At 42.8% G+C, this 19,629-nt stretch overlaps 1 protein-coding gene across 3 annotated transcripts in view; it reads left to right on the top strand.

Annotated features, from left to right (window-relative positions):
- Positions 1-8,618: 8,618 nt before the first annotated feature.
- FMN1 (formin 1) overlaps positions 8,619-19,629 on the top strand; it is a 429,704-nt gene continuing 418,693 nt past the window's right edge. For all 3 annotated transcript variants that reach the window (XM_023255532.2, XM_023255529.2, XM_023255530.2), the window contains exons 1-2: positions 8,619-8,748; positions 9,227-9,349. The gene's annotated coding sequence lies outside the window, so the exon portion shown is untranslated. The remainder of the gene's footprint in view (positions 8,749-9,226; positions 9,350-19,629) is intronic.

Below are 19,629 nucleotides of genomic sequence, written 5' to 3'. Positions count from 1 at the left end.
TAATTTCAGGAGATTTATAGATCTGCTGAAGGAGAACATTAAAAGCCTCATGTAAAAATTCTCTGGATAAGGAATTTGCGAAGAATACTTTTACAGAGTGAATCATTCCATAATCAATCCACTGACACATGCATATTTTAAAAAAGAGGTTGCAATGCAAATGCCTGTGAGAGTTGGGTAGGAAACTGAAATGAGTGACTCAGGAGGCACCTAGGGCAATAGAACAGGAGATGGTAGGGATGTGGAGCCTAGTGGTCTAATGACTGTGGGAAAGGCAGCTGCTACTTAGCCCCAACCATTTGTTGGAATGTAGGTTCAGTATTGCCAGAATTTAGATTTCTAAAGGAAGACAAAAATCTGGATTTTATTACCTTTCCTGATTTTTAGAAGCCTAGACTTTCCTGAACAATATTTAAAAAAATTTTTTTAAATGTACAGGGGTGTGGTGGTGGTTCAGTTGGTTAAGTGTCTGACTCCGGCTCAGGTCGTGATCTCATGGTCCATGAGTTCAAGCCCTGCATCAGGCTCTGTGCTAATGGCTCAGAGCCTGGAGCTCACTTCAGATTCTGTGTCTTCCTTTCTCTCTGCCCCTCCCCTGCTCACACTCTGTCTCTGTCTCTCTCTCAAAAATAAACATTAAAATTTTTTTTCAAAAAAATTTAAATGTATAAAAAAGAAGAAAGAATTATACAGTGAATACTTATATACTCATCAGCTAGTTTCTATAGGAAGCATTTGGCTTATTTGCTTTATCACATATTTATCCATCTATCCCTCTACCCATCCATGAGCGCCTCTTAATTTTAATGCATTGTAGTGTGAGTTTCAGACATCAATATACTACCTCCAAGACATTCTGGCTGCCCTTTTTGCTTTCTAGTTTGATCTATTTTTATTCATTTACCTGTGCGTGTGTGTGTGTGCATGCGCACATGCACACCCATGTGTGTGTTTTAAATGAAGCTTCTACATCCGAGCTTATATATTCTGGGATATGAAGTGGTAATTAAAATACTGCTACATTGCTGCGGGTAAGACAAATGCTTGATGGCGTTACATGGAAACTGTCATGGGGTGTGCATGAAGTGGATTAGGAGTGATTTCGGAGTTCAGAAGCCATTTTTTGTCCAGATCCAAATCTGGGAGTTATTCTTTCTGCCTAAAGTAGCAGAATAAAAACTATCATCCCATGGCCACAAAGAGATTGCAAAATGCTATAGGAGAAGAAGGCAATGTGAACAAATTCAACAACCACTGACCAGATGAAAAGGTGTGCAGAGTATGGAGACAGAGACAGATGGCCATCTGAAGGACCACACAATTAGACTAGCTGTTACCATGGTAATTAGCGGCAAGTATTTTGCTGCTTATACTGGAGAGAAGAAGCAAAGTCTTCATTGAATAGCAAAATACATAAAATAAAAGTAAAATGGGTACAGCATAATCATGTACTGGTGGTATCTCATGCATTGTGCCAATAGAGTGCTAAGTGTTTGTACAATGAAATTTAAAAATTTTTTAAAATTTTTTTTTTGAGAGAGACAGAGACAGAATGTGAGTGGGTTAGGGACAGAGAGAGAGGGAGACACAGAATCCGAAGCAGGCTCCAGGCTCTGAGCTGTCAGCACAGAGCCTGACGCGGGGCTCAAACTCATAAACTGCGAGATCGTGACCTGAGCTAAAGTTGGATGCATAACCAACTGAGCCACCCAGGTGCCTCTACAAAGAAATTTTTAAAAAACAGAAAAATGAAATTAGGAAGTGGGCACAGATGAGGAAACTGAAGTTCAGAGAAATTCTGTATCTTGAAAATCACACTGTTAGGAAGTGGCAGAACTAAGCTGTGAACCCTGGTCTGTCTTGCTCCAAATATATTCTCCTAACCAAAATATTATACTGTGAAATCTCAAACATTTCAATATTGGAAACAACTCTTGGGAACGGGAGATGGCTAGGATCAGCTACAAGATTTATGGGACCTGCTGCAAAATGAAAATGCTGGGTCTCTTGTTGAAAAGTTAAGAACTTCAAGACAGTGACAGGAGAATAGCAAAAAAAGTGTGGGGATCTTCCACCCTCAGGGCCCTAAGAGACTGCACAGGTTCTACCCCCATGAAGGTAGACTAGGACATGCCATTAAATATGGAGTTGAGACCCACAGAAGTTCATTTACAGAACATGAGCCAGACAAAACAAGAGGAATCCAGTGTTGACCAGAAGAGAGAATGTATTTGGGTTCCCCAACCCCTTTGGTCAGCCAGAAGCAGAAGCTTATCTAGGAAACCCACTTTAGCATGTTTGTATGGTGCAAATCTATGGGCAGATAGATTATATAGTGAAATGTATGTAGAATTCAAGGCATAGTGTGCTTCCAATCTTTCTCGATTCATCCTTTCTTAAAGTTCTCAAGTTAAACTCCTCCAGTGTTGTTGCAGCAAGCTCTCTGCACTCTCTCCTCACCCTTGCTATCCAGATCCTGGTGTACCAGTGGGTGGAAATAGGTCAACCTCCCTGCCCCATTCGTGCACCTCCTCAGACCTCCACACAGATGCAGATTTCGGTCCCAGGGGACACCACATATGCCTGAAGCCCTCACACACCCTCAATCACAGTCTTGATCTTCTGAGATCAAGATCTGTTTGTGCAGAAGAGACGTGAGGATAGAAGGGAGGCCAGTAATTCTGTGCAGATGATGCAGGCTAGTGAACACAGCCCTCCCAATGCCAAATGGTGAAGCTGTCAAACCTGTGTTCAAATCGTTTCTCTTTGATGCCCCACTTTCCCACTCATCATCCTTTTCTTCTTGGCATGGAGCCTCCTCGTGAGGTCCTTGATTTGGGTCCCACTATCCCTTACCTCAGACTGGCCTGTTTTCCATCAAGCCCTAGACCTCGACCCTTTTCTCCCTTCTCAACAAGTCTTAGCTGACTCTCTCTTTCCCTCGGGGCTGTCCTATGTGATTGGCCACATAGATAGGAAATGTATCTCATGCATTAATATAAACTAAGACTAATGGCTAAAAAGGATGAGGAGCAGGGAACAGTAGGTACCCAGGTGGAATCTTTGAAAGAGGTATCTCCAATGGAGGGGCTATTTCAGCTCCCTTTAACTGACATTAAAAATATCATACTTATTTTACTGAGAGGACAGTCATACTCTCCATGAAGCAAGTGAAAAATATTTGTTCACTCTTGAATGAAAACTTAAATACTATACTTTTTGCCAAACATTGAAGTTTAAAAAAGGATAATGAATGTTGTTGAAGATGAAGTGTACCTGACCCCCATATAGTGCAAGGGTACAAACTGGTGCATACTTTCTGGAGGGAAATGTGACAGTTTGATGGCAGTGATTAAACTATGCATGTACACATGCACACACGCGAACACACACACATACCTTATATATACACACGTTGTATATATACACACATATGATGTACACATATACATAAAATATTTGAAGGACTTGTATAAAAGTCAACAATGCCCTGTGCAGGCTGGCCCTGCCTACCTCCCCGGTCTCCCGTCCCACCCTCTCCTTCTAGCTCTGAGTCTATTCACACTGGTTTCTCCCAGTTCTTCAACACACCCCATGTTCCCTTTTGCCAGAGAGCCTGCACAATGTTGTTCTTTCTGTTCCTTTTTTTTTTCCAGTGACTCTTCATCCCTCTTCTGAATAATCTATTTCTGCTCAACTCTCAGATCTCAGTTTAAATGTCACCTCCTCAAGAAGTCTTCTCAGACCACTACTCCTCTGCCCCCACTTCCTAAGTCTGGACAGGTTCCCTTATACTCTGCTTTTAGGGACTGCATTCCTTTCCATGGAGCGCTTAGCCTAGTAAATTAGGATATTCTCCTTTGTGTGATTGTACTATTCATCTGTCTCCCTTTGTGCGCTATAAGCTCAAAGAGAGCAAGTGTATGTTCACCTTTCCATTCCCAGTGCCTAAAAATGGGTCTGGTATTTGAAAGAAGCACAAGAAATACTTGCTGATTAAACAAATGAATGGTGAGATTACAGTCAATTTTATTTTCTCCTGTGCCTTTCTTGTATTTTTCACTTTACAATGATCATGTGATTCTCTTATAATAAAAAGAAAATCATAAAAAAAAATGGTTTTTTTTCTTCCTTTGAGGCTGCAGCTGTTCTCTGCAGAGCCTGCTGTCTTTGGCACTGAATCTTCTGACTGCTACCTTCCTAGGCTAGTTTCTGCCATGGAACAGGATTAGGCTGCATTGTCTGAAACTCTGCCCCAGATGGGAGAATTTTTCCCTGCCCATCACCTTTGGGTTATTCGCCACAAAGCAGGTGATGGACTCCTGCTGTTATCTCCCTCCTGCCCCAAGGGGTATAGCCTGGTGGCTTTCATGACTCAGCAAAAGACCCTTTGACAAAGCTGCGTACCAAGCTTGCCTTGCCAGCTAATGACAAGACGGTGGGATTTTCCTGAATTCGAGTTCTGCTGTTGTGTGGGAGGAAAGATCTCTTGGCAAGAAACCCTCACAAGTCACTCCCCTATATTCAAGAGAACTATAGTCATTATGACTTTTCCTGTTGAGTCAAACCCAAGCGTTCTCAGGGAATTAATGAGTGAGTTAATGGTTTCATCCTGACACTCAAGTACTTGCTTTCTTCCTATAAACTGACAGCACAAATGCAATTATGGTTGTAGCTAAGCGAGAGTAATGTCTCCATATGGTGCTTCAGGTGGTATTTAAGATATTTTTAATACTTCTGTAGGCAAGTTAAAAAAAAAAATCTTGTCAGTCTGCAAACATTTTACCAGCCTCCACAACGCTCACCTACACGTGGTAATGTCACAAGGATAATTTGTCATTTAAAAACCTTTTCGGAATGGGTTGGGGAATAAGTAAATAAGGGTGGTACCTCAGAAGAGACTGAGCCCCCTCCATCTGAAGAAGTACCATTTTGGTGGCTTGAGTAAGTATTTTCCATTGTTATTTAAGTGCTGACTTTTCCATGGCCTGATTTATCTTTTCCCAGGCTGTGAGCCCACATAAATGACAAAGTTGCAGCACAGAGCCTTGTTTCTCTGTGTCTTGGATCCCTGGATATGCTGCAGAGATCGGGATTTTGCCACTAAGTATTTTCAGGAAATTCGTGGGTGAGGAGTAGCTCCTGATTGATAGGATAGCTCTATATTAGGACAAATGTGGCAGCAGGCAAGTTGCATTCATCTGACGTTGAGATGAAAAGCTGATTACACAGCTGAGGGCAAATGAGGTGGAAACATCTTGGAGATTAGGTTTGCTCCCAGTGTCCTACATTTCAGAGGGATGTGATCATTGGTTTCATGTTGAATGTCTCCTGTGAACAGCCTTTCTCTCCCACAGACTGTTTTTCTGAGGGTTGAAATAAATACAAAAATCTATCCTGGAGATTTGCATGTATATATTTAGCTCAGTAGGAACGCAGAGGAACATCAACAGTAGTGGTCCTGTGGCAGGCGTTCTGGGATAATTTTGTCATCCTGCATCCGTGGTAGATGATACACTGAGGTCCAGGTTGGTTAAGGTGATTTGAGCTGGGGATGTAACTCGTGAGTGTGATTAAACGTTGGGCCATTTCTAGAATTATGTGTTATTCTGTCATATTCTGTCAGAGCCTAGTCCTTCTCTGTGGGAGAGCAAAGTCCATTCCCCTGGGACGCTCACCGGGGTGTTCTTCTTATCTGTCTTCCCTTCACACTCCCAGAATTCACTCAGTGTCTAGTCCCTATTTTTACTGAAGCTGGTCTCTCCCTGACAGGTTCTACAGAACCTGTTCCCTGGCATCAGCTCTTGGGTAAAAGCAACTCCTTGCTTCTGAACGGTCACACAATGGGAGGGTGGGCCACGGGCCACATTCTATCTCTTTTCCAACCCGGATTAGAGTTATTCCAAATGGAACTACCAAAATGTGTGTGTGTGTGTGTGTGTGTGTGTGTGTGTGTGTGTGTGTGTGTGTGTTGTGTGTTTTCTCTGCTTCAGTTTTACACACATCTTTTGATTTTCTAGGTCACACATTGAAATCGCCCACCTCAGGGAAGGACAGAGATTCAATTAAACAAAGCAGATCACTTAACACATGCAAGGCAGTAGAGAGGTGAAAAGGTAAACCACAGTGGATGGCAGGGACCATCTTTTATATTTTCTTGGTTCCAGTGAAAAAGTAGGGTACTTTGATAAACAAACTGACTGAATTCAGTATTTTAAAATTCATAGGCATTGCATCATATATTTTAGAGAGGGGTGCATTTCTGTTCAGATTATGAGAGACAGCAGAGACAGCTTCTTCTGGTAGGAAGGCAGCATGGTGGTCTGCCTCAACGGGGGCTTCTGGGTCAGAAGGATTTGGGATTAAGACTTTTCCTTAACTGGGAAAACTCAAGTGACTTACTGTTCTTTCTCATCTGAGTTTTCTCATCTGTGAAATGGGGATAATACAGATCATGCTGGGTAGCTGTGAAGACTAGCAATTATGTTTATAAAGTGATGTCTTCAAGCCTGATCCAGATTTGTGTTCTCAACTAGCTGTGCTTCATTGAGGTCAGAAAATGGGCTTTATTGAAATGAATATTCCCAGAGTCTAGTACAGCATCCAACATATATTAGGCCCTTAGTAACTATTTATTACATGAGAAGCACCTGTAACCCTAAATGCCTACACCACTAACCTGTTAATTAGTGTGCACCTTTGTATTGATCTGTAACCTTTAGCTTATTTATATTTTGTCTTTATAAATAGCCTCTTTGGGAAAAGTTTTCTTCTTCTTCTTCCCCTCTAAACCTACATATTCCTCCCTCCCAACCTTACAGTAAGTGCAAACGTCCAGGTTTGATTCAAGCTCATGACAGCATTTATGAATCTCTTCAGAGAGCTGCTTTGGATTATCATCCCCTTTTTTTCCCTCTAGGACTAAACTCTTATGGCCGTGATATTATTTTGTCGGTTTACTTTAAAAGATTCCTACACCAATTAAAATCTAGTTAGACTTAAGCCCTGGAAAAACTTAGATACTTCCCATCAATATCAAATCACAGCTCGTCTGTATGAGCAAAACTGACTTAACAATTGCTCCTAACACATTGCAGGGGTGATGCTTCACTCTTAGAAGTGTTTCTGCAGTCAGTTTCAAGAAGTCACTATTGTGGGAACCAGGTCCCTCTAGGACAGTTTTTCAGGAGCAAAACAAACAAACAAAACTTAAAAGAAATGAGTTAAGTTAGTTCTTCTAATTGACAGTGATGTGCTTTAAACAAAAGTACTGACCTAGTATTGACCTGCTCCTAATAGTGTGGCCCTGGGACAGCTACTTGATCTGAGCCCCAGTTTTCTAATCAATAAGGTGGAATTTACATAAGGTAGATGTGCGGATTGAATAAGATAACTACATATAAAGTGCCTAGCAGTGTTTGGGGAATATTATAAGTAGGAATAAATCAGTTTCCGTAAGCTTATTATTTCCAGAAAAAATTGAGGGAAAAAGCACTTTAAAATACCTTCCTATTTTCCCCCCATGTTTATTTATTATTTGAAACCAGAATCTGTTCAGGGTAGATTTCTAAAGTAAGAGAAACATAAAATTTGCACCTATCAGGGAGCAGATTAAAGGCAATGCCCTTGTTTGCCTACCCATTTGGAACAGATGGAAATGGCACTCAAATCAAAGACCAAATCACCGTATCATTAAGACCTCAAATCCTGTTATGAGAGGTTTGGAAGCAGTTCGTCCCAGTAATGATTAGACACTTATTCAGGGGCAAAATAGTTTGGCCTTGACTTCAAATGTACACTGACTCACCAGCATAGGAACGGTAGTGATCTTGAACTGTGGTTTTCCAGCAAGCGGGCAGCCTTCATTGTGAGTTCCAATCCTGTTGACCTCCTACTCGGTTCTCCTTTCCTGGACCGTCGAGGCCCTACTTCATTTTTTATTTTTATCTTTGCCCGAACTTATTTGGCTCTTAACTACAAGTAGTCAAAGTATTTATCTAACAGTGATTCTGGTTAAAGGGCCATTTGGAGGCCTAGTTGGGGCATGGGAGAGACTAACACAAGGGTTTTGCATTTACATGAGGATCCCATTTCTTGAATTTTCCTCCTTTGCTCCTTTAAGCACTTATTACCGAGAATGGCTAGGCTGGGGATGCAGGGGCAGGGAGCGATGACCAGACCACTGGAGCGGCAAAGCCTCGCGGGATCTCTGTGGAGTGGAACCTCAGGAACGGTGAGAGTCATACACCTGCTCCCTTCCCCCCATCGCTGCGACCAGCCCAGAGCGTGCGCTTTGAGGGGGCCCGGGCGCCGGCGAGCTGAGGGCAAGGAGCCGAGGGATTGGCTATTGCCCTCGCTGTTCACCTTTGACCTATCCTAACAACACGGCCTCCAACCCAGCCGCCCGGGCTTGAGTTGCCCAATAACCTCACCGCGCCCTAGCCAGGCCCAGCGGCTCCGCTGCTGATTGGGCCCCGTCCCTTCCCGCTCCTCCTTGCCATCTGCCCGCCCCGGGCGCCGCTGCACGTTTCCATTGGCCATCAACCCTGCCTATCAGTCCACGGCTCACCTCCCCCAAACAGCCGGCCGAGCCGGCGCGTGCTAGGGAGGCGGGGCCTCTGGGCTGGGGGCGGGGCCGGGGCGGGGCCTCGGCCGAGGCTGGTGCAGCGGTGGCTTTGGGCTCTGGCTCTGGACTCCAGCGCAGCATCCTCGCTGCAGCCGCTACGGCTGGCTGCTGCACTTGGTCAGGTAAAGAGAGCCTTGTCTGTCCTGCTGGCGGTCTGCTCCGCCTCTTCTCCCTCCCGACCACAGGCTGTGTGTTCCGCCTCTCGGGGCCTCAGGGCTCTCGGAAAGAGGCATCGAATCCGTTTTGCCCCGTTACCTTCCTTTCCTCCCCTTCTGCGTCCGTTTCTCAAGCTCCCCAACCAAGCGGTGCCAAAGTCTGTTAGCGGGGCTCCCCGGGTCACCCTAACGCTCCTCACTACAGAACTGTCGTTAACTCTCAGGTCCCAGCGCCCGTGTGCAGTCTCCTTTCCAGCTTGGCACAGGAAGGGTGCAAGGGCGGGCGTGGAAGGGAGGGGTGCAACGCTTCATTTTGAAGCTGGATGTGTTTAGTTCACAAGGGGAATACCTTAGTGGGGTTGATTTGGAAACGTTACCTGCTTCAGGATGATGATTGGCAATGACTAGAAGGATATCTGTTGGTGCTTTGTGCTTATATTTATAGGTGACATTCACCATCACCGTTTTCTTCTTTCACGAACATCATCATCACGACCATCACCGTCAACATTTCTTTTCCTCCATCAGAACCCTTCAAGTTCTGCAAAGGCAGGCTCTGTTCAGGCATGTAAGTGCTGACTCCCCCAAATAACAAGCAGTGCCCTTGCCCCCTAAGGCCAGAGCCAAATCTTCATTTAACTCAAGGCTAAGTAGCTGGGAGTGGGGTGTGAATGGGGAGAGTTTCCTTATCCCTATTTGCCGTTGAGATTGCCATAGAAAACCCTTTGCTTTAATCATCCACACTGCTGTTTGCTGACTATGGAGAGTGTGACATTGGCAGTCACACAATCTGATGGACTGAATGCAGAGTCCAGGACCTGGGATACAAGCCTATGTAACACGGGTGCTTCAGCCACGGAGAAGGGAATGTCTAGACCCAAGCCTTTAAGACCGGATGAACTAGCTTAGCTCTGACTTTCTTCCACAGTGGCTCCAGCTGTACCAAAGCACCATCCTTGTGGGCATATGCATCAAGTGCTATGCTGCCTTGGGGGATCTAAGTTCCTGGGAGAGAGAATTATGTTGTCTATAGCAGGTAGCATCTTATGACCACAGGATTGGGATTCAGCATTGCTTAGCTTTTCAGGGCTTAGTACAAGATCACTTGATGCTCAGATTTATCAACCCTTTTTCAGGAGGGGAAAACAGTGCAACTGAGAGTTGCATACCAGATTAACTGTCATTGTGGAAGATATTGCTTTAAAAGTGTTTAGAAGTCCCAGGTCTTGGTCAGACATATCTAACCAGTCTCCTTTCTCTCACCTGTGGTCATAGCCCCATAGTAGGACCAATGAATTCAATGCCTTTAGATATACTGCAGGGTGGAAGGAGCAGTGACCTCACTGGAGGGAAACAATGAATAAAAGTTGGAAGACAGTATATCATAATGGTTAAATCCATAAACCTGTCATATGAATTCCAATCCTGGATGAACTACTTACTAGCTGAGTGATTTTGGCAAGTCATTTATTCCCTTGAACTTTAGTTTCTTATTTGTAAAATGGGGGTAATATTTCCGGCCCCATAGAGGGAGTTGTAAGGATTAAATGAGAGAGTATAGTTAAATGCTTAGTAGTTCCTGGTACATAGTAAGTGAGGAATGACTGGTAATCATTCTTGATAATACTTGCCAACAAGGATAATAAAGGCTAGTGTTCTGTCCCTAAACATGCATCCCCCCATGGCTTTTTACATCCCTTTTAGTTCTTAAAACTGATGCTAATGGGAGATGGCAGCTTTGAGGTTCCTCATAGGACTCCATGTTAAAGGGATGGCACTGATTGAAGCCACTTGTGTTTGGACAGACATTTCTCTCACTAGCCTGCACAAATGCTTAGCAAGCTCTTTTAAGATGCATTCGAGATGCAGCTTTAGTGAAGGTTTCTGGGCCTCTGGGCTTGTCCTAGGCTGCTCCTTTCTCCTTGGCTGTTCAATGCCCTGACTTGCTAAATTGTGCTTTTTACAGAATCACTAGTGAATGCACTGGCTTCTGCCCAGGAGAAGCAAAAACTGCTTTTCTTCAAATATCCCTGGGAATTGAAGAAAATCTAACTTACTAGCATGGGAGAACCTGTGTTTTACAATATTTTTCTTCTCTAAGAATGACATACTGTCAGTTGTATCAGGATCCTTTTCATTGTATGGGATAGAAACCTAGCAGAAACAGTCATAAGCAAAAATGAGCATTTTTGACTAACATAACCAAGCCATGATCACACTATAATGTCTTCATGAGAAAGATAGTCCTGAGATTGAGAATTTTTTCTGGTTTGCTAGCTTGATTTCTGTGTCTTTGTTTCTATCTCTTTCAATTCTGCTCTTTCTTTTTCTTTTTTTTTAGCCTTATTATTTCCTCTTCTTTTTTCTTAAGTTTATTTATTTATTTTGAAAGAGAGAGAAAACACGAGTGGGGGAGGGGCAGGGAAAGAGAGAGAGAGAGAGAGAGAGAGAGAGAGAGAGAGAGAGAGAGAGGGAGAATCCTAAGCAGGCTCTGTGCTGTCAACCCAGAATACGATGTGGGGCTTGAACTCATAAACCGTGAGATCATGACCGGTGCCAAAGTTAAATACTTAACTGACTAAGCGTGCCCCTAGCCTTATTATTTCCTACCACAGATGCTATCCTCTCAGTGTCTTCTTAGGCTGTAGGTTCACATCCATCTAGCTCCATAAGCTAAGGGTGGCTCGTGTTTCCTCTAGCTCCACAGAAGAACCTCCAGAAGAAGCATGATGGATTAGTACTCGGTCACAGGCTTAACCCTGCCTGGGTGGAATGTGTTTGCTAAGGAATAGCATCCTGTGAGTCCTGTCATTGTCTGGGAGTGGATCTCACATCCTAGTCTTCTTCCCTCTCAACAAAAAAATTGGTAGAATTGTCCCCAAAGGAAGAGAAATGGGAGCAGGCTGGAGCTTGATGTGATGATAAGGACTCAGGAACCCTTCTTTCCTACCTCATGTATGGTGATTCAAAGTCTAGTTTTATGTTAAAGCTTTGGACTTGAGCATGTGATCCCAGGCATTAATGCATTTTAGATGATTTTGCCTTTAACATTTTTTTAAAATTAAAACCTTACTTGCATAATTGTGAAAATTCGCCAGAGATACTTAATAATATACAGCGATTCCAGTCTTGGTAGATCATGTTTGGGGGTTACTCATACTCTCTTGTTGGGGCTTTGTTTTAACAGGAGCCATTATTTTTAGAGGTGCATAGTCTCTGTGTTAAAAATCAGCTTTATTCTCAGCAGGTCCCAGCCTGTGTGTTGACAGAGTTACAGCCATTAATCTGATTTGCTTGATCTTGTAGAGATGCTAAACCATGGGAATTGTATCCTCATGGAGTAAATATGAGCTTGCACCAACAGGCTGGCCTTGTGAGGGAATTGAAACATCCCTGTGTTTAACATCTGAGCGGAAGTGCTGACAAAGCAGTCATCTGTATGTCCCGTAACCTAATAATTACTAAAGTGGGAAGGATGGAAAGAAGGCTGTGAACCTCCTTAACTTGTCAACGTATAAAAACAAGTCTGTAGGAAAGGGACCGTTCCCTCCCACTTAGGTTTCTCAAGTTTTCTGGCTACATGTAAAATATGCCCCTGAATAATGTGTATTTTGCATTTAGGCTTTGAAAATATGATGCCGTAGTATACATATGAGGCTGGGGAGAGGGGTAGAATACCCATCGGTCTTTCCTTTGAGCCAACTAACCTTGAAATGACCTCTGTAATTCACCTCTGCAGGAAGCAGCCTTCTGGATAGGTTTTTTGATCTTGTTCTTGTGTGTTTTGTTTTGTTAAAGCTAGTTCATCTATTTCCTTACTTTAATCAAAACTGACCTGTATTGTGTTCCATCTTATTAGGGCTATACCTATTTCTCCTTTCTGAAGTGTCATAAATCATTATTAAAGATGAACATCATTCAAAGTAAGCACTTTTTTACCTTGGTCTTCTGAGTCACAGGCTATTGTGGGGGATATTTTCGAGATAGGCAGGACTTTCTTTTTTAAAAAAAAATTTTTAATGTTTATTCATTTTTGAAAGAGAGAGAGAGAGACAGAGCACAAGCAGGGAAGGGGCAGAGAGAGAGGGGGACACAGAATCTGGAGGAGGCTCCAGGCTCTGAACTGTCAGCACAGAGCCCAACGCGGGGTTTGAACTCACGAACTGTGAGATCATGACCTGAGCCAAAGTCGGACGCTTAACCGACTGAGCCATGTAGGCTCCCCAGGACTTTCTTTTTTAACAAGAGAAAAACAGAGTTTATTAGCATGTGTATCATGCTTACATATGGGAGTATCCAGACATGAGTAGCTCCAAGGGGTGGTGAGAACATGTGCTTATACATAACGTCTTAGGCCAAAGGAATAGGAGTTGGGGTTTCTGGGTGGGGGAGGAAAGTTATGGGAAGTTGCCCAAGAAAAGTATGGTTAAACAAGGGTTACTTAGTAAGGTTTGTTATGCATATTTAAGTCAGTGCCTTCTCCATTAAGAAGAGTTATTAAGGGTTTTCCTCTTCCTGGCATGGGAGAAGGAGACACATTTTACAAGTGGAGATTTTCTTTATTTTTTTAATGTTTTTTTTTAATGTTTATTCATTTCTGAGAGACAGAGAGAACAGAGCGTGAGTGGGGGAGGGGCAGAGAGAGAGGGAGACAGAACCTGAAGCAGGCTCCAGGATCTGAGCTGTCAGCACAGAGCCTGACTCGGGCTCGAACTCACTGACCTTGAGATCATGACCTGAGCTGAACTCTGACAGGACACTCAAGGGACTGAGCCACCCAGGCGCTCCGAGATTTCCTTTATAATGTACATTTCATCTACAAAAGGAAAACTTGTAAACTTGTGCTCCTTTCTTTTTTCTTTTTTTTTCTTTTTTTGTTATAGCTTTTACTACATCTTCCTGAATCTCAATGGCTGTTAGCTCAAACTCACCCATATGTCAAAGAGGCATATTTTTGGGTAGTATATTCTGAAATCTCTCATTCTGCCCTTTGAAACTTCACTATTTTTTCCAGGAAGTTTCATTTGGCAATAGCCGAGTTGGTATATAGTTCTAGAGAGATTCAGGTTTGCAGGGTAAGAGATCTACAAAGGGAGAGAGAGAGAGAGAGAAAGAGAGAGAGAGAGAGAGAGAGAGAGAGAGAGAGAGAGAAGGAACAAGGATGAGAAAGCAGAAAAAAACCCCACAAATTTAAATGTATTGCCCCATCTCATTAAATCAGTCTCTCTGTTCTGGGAATAGGTCAGTCTAGTTAAACAGTTATTTCAGGAGGCAGTAGTATAGGTAGGAGTCAGGTGCCTAACTCAGCCATCTGTATGGTGTATGCAATCAGGCATTTAGTAGGGGGCATTTCGGTGGAGACAAAAGAAAAACAAAAGTTAATGGTTAGAACAAACTATAAGCCCAGTTTTTGAGTCCAGAGAAGACTTGGTTAATAAGATTTCTAAATGTTGGGCTTATGTCATCCTTCAGTGGTGGAGTTAGGACAGGCAGTGGCAGTCTGATGGTTTGCATCCTGCTTTGATTTCCCGGTTTGCGGTCTGAATGTCTCTGGCGATGGCACTGAGCGTTCCAGTGAGCCTTCTGAGCGGCCTTATATAGCAACAAAGGTTGGATAAGGCAAGACTTTTTAATATTCATGTTGGTCATCAGGATCTGGGCATTAATGGACAAGTAACCGATGCAGCCTGAGGGTGGACCGGGGAAGGCAGATAAGGCTAAAGAGTAGGGCAGGAAATACCGTCATATTGCCACTGTCAAGGTGCTGGTGCTGACATGCTGGGGGGAGCCCTCCAGTACATGTTTCTGTGAAGGAAGCAACAGAGAATGGGAGATGACATGAGGAACAATGTTTAATAATCCACCCAACACAGCAGTGTATGGCTGCTCTTCTTAGGGACTGTTGCCCTGTTTTGCCCCTATGAGTATCTGTCCACACTCAGGCAGGCTCAGAGGCTTTATCCCATGATTTCCCCTGTGACACATGGAAGGAAAAATACAGATGTTTCAGAGAGAGGGGGAACCTGTCTACTTCTGAGGAGAAGCTCCCTCTGATGATCCACTCACCGTGGTAATTTGGGGAGACCATAAAAGTTTCCCAAACCTTGACATTGGCACAAATGAAGTTCCAATGAAATTCTCTGCAAGAATAGTATCATCTGTGTCAGAAAGGAAACCCTTCTGAGTGGCGCTGAGACAGTGCTGTCTCATGCTCCCCAAGATAGCTCCTTCAGGTGTCTGGGTTTCTTTCCGTATTACAGAGCAGCTTTTCTCCTCTTTGATGTTGTAAAGATGGCTGAGTTAGGACGGAGAAAGGATTTTAGAATTACAGTTACTGTCCTAGCATTTAACGATCTATGTGTTCGGGCCCCTAGAGGCAGTAACTAAAATCTTCATCACCATTTCCAGAGGGTGCGCTCATGTTGCTGCTTTGTTCCGTTCACTGATTGAAAGCCCATCCCCATGGTCTTCACCCTGCCAGTACTAATAAAGCCTATTTCTCACCTTTACACCATGGAGTCCATATAACTTGTTGATGTTCTTCTTAGAGTAAAATATCCTCAAAGTCTATCCCAAGAGCAGGCAGCAAGTGTATTTCCTCTCCGATGCTTAATGCAGGAGATTTAAGCTCCTTCCCTTGGTTACCTAAGCTGTCAGTAGGTACCTCTGTGCAGTAGGTAACTGGTATCTTATCTCTCCTATAGATGAGCAATTCAGGGATCAGGGAGGTTAATATGGTTACTTAAAGGTATGGCTTTAAATGGAATCTCGGTAGTATTTATTGTACCTGTTGGGTTTGTATTCTATCCTCTGTCTGTGCCCTAGTAAGCCACAGAGAACATTCCTGGCTTTGAAATTTTTTAAACTTCCAAAGCAGGATAAACCATAAATATAGTGCAGTATTCTGGGTATGGATTTAGTGAAAAGCAAGAGTTGCTTTTTTTAGGCATTAACATGATTACCCTTTCTCTTTTTAGATAAAGACAGCCACTTTAGAAAATTTTCTAGGCCTGGATCATATTTGGAAAGCTTTGCAAATAATTTTTTTAAAAGCCCACAGGTCTGCAGAAAATGGAATTCATCTACAGAATTGGCATCTGTTCTGTCCCCATTTGCCAATGTCCTCATCTCCTTTTATCTCTGTTTCTGCAGTAGCATCCTCTACCTTCTACCCACAGGAGACAACTGGCTTCTTTCTGACCCACCTAATCTCTATCACAATAAATATGAGTAGAACATAATCACACCTAATAGGGGGTATTGTCCTTCTATTAGAGTCACTTTCTGATTTGTCTGAAGCTGGTCCTGATTTCCTTTAAGCTCTGAAAACATAGATCACTTCTAATTTTCATGATTATTTGAAGAACTGAAATTCCATGATACCCTAGTATCATAAGGGAAATTGGCAGATTGAAGGGGGAAAAAAAACAAACTTACTGTTTTCTCAAGGAACATTACCTTATTTCTTACTCTATAGTTCTTGTACCCAAATTATTCTCTAGATAGTTGACAAGATTTTTTTTTAGTCGTACAGTGGAGAAAACTGAGATGGGGAGACAAAAAGTGACTTGCCCAAGGTCACTCACGGTCAGTGGCACAGCCAAGAATAGATCCAGGTCACCCGACTCCCTGGGCTTTGTTTATTACATCATTCAACTTCTCTTGAGGAAGTAACAGCCCTGCCAGCTATAAAAAAAAAATGAAAGGACAGTCAACTCTCAGACTCTGTTTTGGGGACTTGGTCTTTTTTTTTTTAAATTTTTATTTTTTTCCATTTTTTCTGAAAACAATAGCTGCCAAATTGTTCACTATTAGCTAGATTTTAAGACCTTAGAGCCAGTGCAGAATTTGATAAGAACAACAACATTCTGTATCTATAGTCAATAGCACTGGATTATACACTTAAGTTGTTAAAAGGACGAATCTCATGTCAAGTGTTCTTACTAAAATAAATAAAGAATTTTAAAAAGATAAACACAATTCTGATATCATAGTGACAAACTGGGCAAATGACAAAGCAAAAAGTAAAGGTGGCTGAAAGCTCTAGAGTGGTTGCATATGGATCTTGTGCTCAAACCACATCCAAGGACAAAATACACAAAAGAGGGAGGAGGGGCATATAGTCGAATTTTAAGTCTAAGACACTTACGTCTAGGGTGGTGTGGACCCAGGGGAATCGCATCAGGAAAACTAAGGTCATCAACAAGAAGAGAACTAGAAAAAAAATTGTTAAGCCAATTTTTATAAAAGAGGGCTTTTAATATTACAACCAGGGTACTGATGTACAAATTTTGCTACTTGGAAAGGATGAAGTCAAATTCACAGAGGGTGAGGAAGCAGAACTAGTCCATTCTTATTTTGTTCTTATTATGCTTGCTGTCTTTTCTATGCAAGTGCAGCCGGTGAGAATCTCCATCTACAAACACAAGTATTTAAAAAGTATCTCATCTCATAATTTTTTTTTTTTCAAATCATACTCTGTTTTGTTTCAAGCCTCTTCCTTCTGGAAAGGTAAAAGACCTACCCTCAGGCCTTTTAAGGGTCACACCATTCCCCAGAGTTGTGTCAAGGCTCCAGGATGTTGGCGCAGTGAGGCAGCATTGGGGGGAAACCCTCTGGTCCTTGAGGCATCTGACCACACTGGTTACATGGTAGTGCCGTGTTTCTGCTCACATAACTCGCTCAGTTGCAGGTATCCAGGTCATCCTTGGGTCACAGAAATATTTAAGCGACATATCCTCTCATCCTTCTACCTAGATGTACCAAACACAGCTCTGGGGGCTTGTGGCCTCTCTGGGGACAATGCCAGAAAGCAAGGGCTGGCTCCTCCTTCCTCCTGGGTTTATAAGCCTCCCTCCCTCCTTTTCCAACAGCAGGAGGGAGCTAATTTTTCATGTTGCTTCAAGGCTCTTTATGTCCATAAACTTTATTCCTTTTTTACCTCCTTCAATAAATTCCCTATGTTCTTCTAAGTATTTGGGATTTTGGAAAACAAAATCCAGAAATATTCTCAGGCTATTTCTCTTTCTCTCTTTACCTTCTACCTCTCCTGATGCAATGAACACCACTTATGATATCTACCTTATTGGGACTCAAGCAAAAGGGGAAAACACAGGAGAAATAAAAAGAAGTAGATTAATTACCTTTTTTTTTTTTTTTAGAGAGAGAGAGAGAGAGAGAGAGAGAGAGAGAGAGAGAATCCTAAGAGGCCCCATGTTCAGTGTGGTGCCTAAAGCTGGTCTTGATCCCACAACCCTGGGATCATGACCTGAGCTGAAACCAAGAGTCAGATGCTCTACCAAATGAGCCACTGAGGCAACCCCAGATTGTTTTTGATCATTCTTTTTTTAGAAATACAGTGATTTGAGATATCTGTCTTATTCACATCTGTTTCCCTTTCTCTGAAAATGGCCCCAATATGTAAGTATGGGCTCCATATACATAAGAACATGTACCTGGTCAGGGTTACTTAAACCAGGGATAGAAATCTGACCCAAGCTCAGCCAATCGGATTCCATAACCCAAGAATGAGAGTTTAGGACTGAAGGATGGCAGTGACTAAGAGTCAGTGGAGTTAAGTCACAGCTAGAGAAGTGCTCCAGGGGGAGGGCCTTTGAGCCCTGTCCCAGAGGCCATTGGAAGACTCTGCCTCCTGCTCTTGGCTTTTCCACCCTTACTTCGATTTCATGAATTTGCCGACGAATTTCATGAAATTGGATCTGCCTCCGTTTTTGTTAAGGTAGCCTAAATCAGCTTCAGTTGCTTGCAACCAGAAGAAATTCAAGATTGCAAAGGCAGAAACACATGGTGATGAGAAAATTGAAACTCAAGATAGGTGAAGAGATAGTAGATAGAATCTAGCTATTTAAGATGTGTTCATCTAATGATTTAAAGTGATCATTGCAAGAATTATGTCTGTGATTCTGGAACAACTTTCGGCATTTTTTTGAGGACTTTTTTTTTAAATGTGTATTTATTTTGAGAGGGAGAGAGAGAGAGAGAGAGAGAGAGAGAGACAAGCATGAGCAGGGGAGGGGCAGAGAGAGAGGGAGACACAGAACCTGAAGCAGACTTGAGGCTCTGAGCTGTCAGCACAGAGCCAGATGTGGGGCTCGAACCCATGAATGTGAGATCGTGACCCAAGCTGAAGTTGGATGCTTAACCCAAGCTGAAGTCCAGGTGCCCCATGGACTTTTTTTTTTCTTTTTTAACTGTGGGCACTGCTTTGTAGTAAGGCTGTGAACACACTAACGAACAGCCAGATGATGTGTGGGGTTTTTGAGAATGGAAGTACTTCCATCTGAAGGCTTGCTAAAGAGACTGGGGTGACTTTGTCAGGATGAGAAGGTGCCTCAGGTGTTTAAAGGGCCCTTGGACAGGAGAGGAGTTGGGTTTACAAACTCTGGTAGTAAGGACAAACACCAATGGAAAGGTATTAAGAAGGATTTTGGCTCAGAATAAGGGATTTTTTTTTTTTACACTTATCACTGCCTTAAGGCCATGAGGTTTCCTTGTGGGCTAGAGAACAGTTTGCTATAGAAGAATTCAAGTTGAGACTGGACAGTGGTCATTCACAAAGGTTACAGTGAAAGGGAAAATCCAGAATTGGGATAGAATGGATAATTTCTATGTTGTCTCTAAATCTAAGATTCCATAATTTTCCCTATGAATTTTGTCAACTCCTAGACTGGAAAAATGCCAACCCACAACTTGACAGAATATAATAGGAGTCAGAATCCCAACTCTTTTCCCAGACCTTTATAAATGAGAAAGATGTTACCATGGCACCTTTTGTGGGACTGAAACAGGCAGTTCCGATGTTTTATCCACCACTCCCCAAGACACCAC

The sequence above is a fragment of the Felis catus genome, chromosome B3 (assembly GCF_018350175.1).
Source record: "Felis catus isolate Fca126 chromosome B3, F.catus_Fca126_mat1.0, whole genome shotgun sequence".
NCBI lineage: Eukaryota > Metazoa > Chordata > Mammalia > Carnivora > Felidae > Felis > Felis catus.
Note: the sequence above shows the minus strand (reverse complement) of the source record. Positions and strands in the feature narration are given on the sequence as shown.